General features: G+C 42.9%; 1 long non-coding RNA gene across 1 annotated transcript; it reads left to right on the top strand.

Annotated features, from left to right (window-relative positions):
- The first annotated feature begins 3,733 nt into the window (after positions 1-3,733).
- LOC123966632 lies at positions 3,734-4,721 on the top strand. Its single transcript, XR_006824041.1, has 3 exons — positions 3,734-4,043; positions 4,152-4,213; positions 4,558-4,721. It is a non-coding gene; the product is annotated as an uncharacterized LOC123966632 (long non-coding RNA).
- The last annotated feature ends 32 nt before the right edge of the window (positions 4,722-4,753 follow it).

Here is a 4,753-nt window from a genome sequence, read left to right as displayed (position 1 = left end):
GATCCATCAGCAAGCAAAACAAAATCTGGATTAGTTAGAGGTGTTTCAGACAGACTTGGTCACAGCAACACAGTTATGATCAGCTCCATCTCCTGCTCTAGGGAGTAAAGTGGCAGGTTTAAGGACGTTGCAACGCCTAACAGTTATATCAGGCATGTCTAATGCGGTGGAAAGATGGGAGGTTTTCTGTTCCAGTAGGATCATAGATACCGCATGAGGAACCAGCTGCAGGCCCTAAGGCAGCGCGGTAAACTCGCTGCAGCAGGATCAAGTTTAGCTGAAAAGAAAGCAACAGGTCTCCGTCCGTCGCCATGCTGTCGTAGCAACACAGAAGTCCTGCAGCCATGTCTTTGCATCAACAGTCTGTTTAAATGGTCTGGTAGCCCGAGAGGGGGAGTGGACTGCAGAGCCAGTTTTAATTCAGTGAATGCTTGTTCTGCGTCTGGAGTCCGTGTGAATTTAATCTTTGACATGTGTGATGGAGCTCAGTGGCACCTCTAAAACTGCATAATTTGGAATAAAAGTTCTGCAGTAGGAGCACGTTCCTAAAAATGACTCGTTTGGGTGAGAGGGATCTGCCTTCACATGACCCCAAAACATCACTTCTCTTTCACAAATAGTAATTTGGCTCGCTTTGTGGCCGCCTGCTGCCAGGTGTTTTAACAATTTCACTGTGTCTTTTGTGTGGTTTGTAAATCCTGTACAAAACGCCAGTCGGCTGATCTGCCTCTCTGATCTTTTTCACTAGAAAAATAGGTGTGTGCGCCGGTGAGTCAGGACAGGAAATGATCATCCTGCTTCCTTCAATGACTCCAACACTGGTGTTATTTGCTGTTTTAGTGGATATTGTTGCATGCAAGGCCTCTGTTGGGATTTAGGGGTGACAACCACTGGATCTGCATTTCTAATTAGGCCAACATCACATTTTCCCTGTGCCCACAGTGACTTAGGGACCTCGTGTAGAGCTGGAATGCATTCAGTTTCGACCTCTGATGAGAATGTATGTGTTGACTGGTCCTCTGGTACTGCAGTTGCTGAAAATGTTTTCTTAAGGACATCATGTTGTGGACTATAAAATACCTGTTTCTGTGGTTGACTTCCAATCAGTGATATGCACATGTCATTCTTTGACAGTGCAAAAAAAGTTTACTGAGTGCAAAACATCAAAGAGATCAATTTGACTGGGAGTCAAATTTACCAACGCTGCAGACTTACGACCAAAATAAAGCTGTTATGCTTAATCTGTCATGCATGCAACTGTCCTTGAACCATGCTCTTTGTCTGGTCCTAAAGAAATGTGTGAGAAAGTCTGTTCCTGTCATGTACTGTGTGTGTGTAGGCGAGCTACATTTCCTTTCCTCTTTCAACAACTGGCATCACTTTTAGACACGTCCACTGATAAACATACAGACGCATGTCTAGGCTGTATTTCACCACTGATGTTCCCAAATCAGGAATTTTAGTCACCACAATTCCATCTGGAGTGGATGTGAGACAGATTCCCAGAATTTGCATCAAATCTCTCCCTAACAAATTTAGTTCAGACAGCAGTGTGTCAGCAAAAAGGCATGTTTAAATGGAGAGTGGCCCTTCACATCTTAATGGAACTGTGTAATATTGTTTGACAATATTTCCAATAGAGTGCACTTAATTGCCACTAAATTTAGGTGGAAAAGGAAATTTATCTCGCTTTAGCAGACTGTGTTGCTCCTGAATCAACCAGAAATGTTACTATTTGTCCATATGCACGATCAAATCATTTGTATTTCACCTATGTGCCAACTGTAGGTTCATATTTACACTCTGGCTTCATGAATGAGTTGAGATCATGTGTCTGTGTATGTGGTGTGGTTCATCAGGGGTCAGTGAATCTCCCGATCCCCCTCCCCATCTCTATGTCAGCTCTGTCTTGCCAGATATTTCAGTCTGCCGCTCCTAGTTTTAGTGCCAGGAGTCTCTCAGGCAGGGAGGTGTACCGAGTCCACCTTGAAGAGACGCTTTCAAACAAACTCTGGTGCTGAGAAAGCAAACGAACCAAACACAGGATTTTATGATGGCAGAGATGTGATCTGAACATTATCTCCAAAGTTAAACCACTAATAAATCCATCGTCTGACCGCGAAATGCGTTCAGCGATCTTATAATTGATCTGTATAAGCTTTATGAAAATCATTTTATAAGGTATAGCCTACTTGTCAGCGCAGGTATTTCCCTGATTAATAGATTAAAATCTGTTAAAAAAGAGGGAAATTCATTAAGTCCATAAAATATGTGTGATACTATAGATAATAAGCCCCGAATTATTCCTGTACATGTCCTGTTTTTACGTTATTATTCATAACAGGCTCTCGATCCGCTGTCTAGCATTACTAATCATGCTTATAATAAATTATTACGCAAACTTCTGTCAGTCACCGGAGTTTGATTTCCCCATGTGGGTCCTGATGATGCAGGATGTCAATCGCCAAAACTATCCAATCAACAAGTTACCTGTACGTCTGCGTAACGTCAGGGTTACTTCTCTGGTTCGTTTGTAAAACTGCAGTGTGAACATGAACCGGACCAGAACTAACATGCAGCAGTGCATCAATTTTTTCACTTGGTCCGGACCAAATGAACCGAACTACAGGTGTGAAAGCGCCCTCAGAATCTGGGGATAAAGAGGCGGAAGGTAACTCATCTTGTCGTGGAGTTCCTCCTGCAGCTTTGTGATCAAGCTCCACTCTCACTGCATCTTCATCAGCGTCTGATTATACAGGGGGGAACAGTTGAGGTCTGGGTTCACCGAAGCGACACACTGAGGCACTGTTGGATACAAAGGAGAAACTTTACGGCAAACTTGTCTTTCCGTACTTTCTGACTCTCACATAGTGCTTTCAAATGCGCCTCTAATCTTTCTTTTACACTTTCCTCTTTGCCTTTCTTTCCTTAATAACCTTTCCATTCCAGCTTTGGGTCATTGGGTGGTGATGGCGCAGTGGATAAGACGCATGCCTTTGGTGTGGGACAGTTTAACTCCCCACTGTGACACGTCCACCATTGTGTCCCTGAGCAAGACGCGTAACCCCTCATTGCTCCGGAGGCGTGCGACCTTAGCGTCAGCTAAATGAATAAATCTAAATGTCATTGGTATACTCTCTTGATTTCTCCCTCCTATCACCTCTATTTCATTGTACAAGTCGTCACCATAAATCCAGATTGTTTACGCTACAATCTTGGTAAAAGCAGTCAAAACAACGGTAAGAAAAACTCAAGTTAAGACTTATTTTGATCAGGTGTGAGAAATGGTATAATCAAGAGGTATTTAATTTATTTCAGACACCGCCTAGGAAGACGAAGGTCCGTCCTGTAGAGATGACAGTGGTGACGGTCCCGTCTCTTAATTCTGCAATATGGAGGCTAGATTTACCTCAGGATGATCAGTCGCCGGAAAAGATTATAAAAAGATTCAACCAGGATTTCTTTGAGTGTTTAATTCTTTGCAAAGAAGGTGAAACACACATACAGAGTGCAACCAGTCTGTAGGATGGAAGACCAAGAGAACTGAGGCTAAATAATTAAACAGGTGCCTCAGGCAGACTGAGGAAACCTGGTGCTCACAATCCAATGACCCACGTGTAACACAGATCAAATGATCTAGGTTCAAAAATAGGAAAAGCCTATAAGAATCTGAATGAGAGTGATTTTATTCTTGAAATGCAACTTGAGAGATTATCTAAGGATTTTAAAGGGTTAAAATTCAGTTACCAGGGCAAAATAGACCGACAGGTTAGTTTGGCCAATCAGCTGACAGCAGGTAGGCCCGCCCACCTGCTCCCGCGTCTCTGGGAGCGAGCGAAAGTTTTTTCCCGCTGCTGTGTGGAGACAGAAGTGCTGCTGTAGAGGATGAAACCTGGAGAAAATACAGCTGAAAACGAACTACACTGAGGCTAACTGTGGTAGCTAACTGTGAGAGTTTAGTTGTAGGTTCAGTGTTTAGATGTAGCGCTTGAGAGACGACTAGCAGCGTCGGTAGCTTCAGTCTTTGCTGATTCAAGAGCGAGGTAATTCATTTAAAACTGCTTTTGTTCATTCTTTATCACCTTACTGTGAAAGCTATTTTGCACTGAGAGAAAGTACTGAAAGTTGCATACAGTATGTTTCGGTTTTAGACCTTGTGGCTTTACTGGGCGCCGCCATTTCGTGAGCGTGTCCAGTCGCTCTGGTGAAATCGGTGAGGATGTTCATTTTCAACTTAAGAATTTCACTTACTGTGTACCTTAAATTATTTATGTGCACTTAATGAATATGAAGCTACAGTTTTAGTTGAACAAGCTGGTTTACTGTGTTGTTTAATGTGTAAACTCAGCTTACTTTATTTTGCACTTGCATCAAAACTTTAATTGTTTTAACGTGCAGCTTATCTGGTTGTGTGCAGCCAAGTTATTTATGTTTATATGCTGAATATTGAGAGAGAGGTACAGAAAGTATATCATTGTGTATTGTGAATTTCATGTAGTGTATATTATTGCATGAGACCTAAGCAGTGAATATTTCTCTGACCCTGTCTGTTGACAGGTCAGGTTTTTTGTGTGTGCATGTTTCTTCTTCCATTGTCTGGATGGATCTGCGGATGAAAATTGATGGCGAGCCGTCCCTCTTGAATGATTGTGGGAGCCATTCCCTCTTCAGGATCACTGGACCTGTCCCGCTACTACTGCACTTTGCGGTGTGGTAGGCCCCACTACAACACACAACCCCTTCACTCACCTTC

The sequence above is a fragment of the Micropterus dolomieu genome, unplaced genomic scaffold (genome assembly GCF_021292245.1).
Source record: "Micropterus dolomieu isolate WLL.071019.BEF.003 ecotype Adirondacks unplaced genomic scaffold, ASM2129224v1 contig_13851, whole genome shotgun sequence".
NCBI lineage: Eukaryota > Metazoa > Chordata > Actinopteri > Centrarchiformes > Centrarchidae > Micropterus > Micropterus dolomieu.
This window is presented reverse-complemented; position numbering and strand designations above follow the sequence as displayed.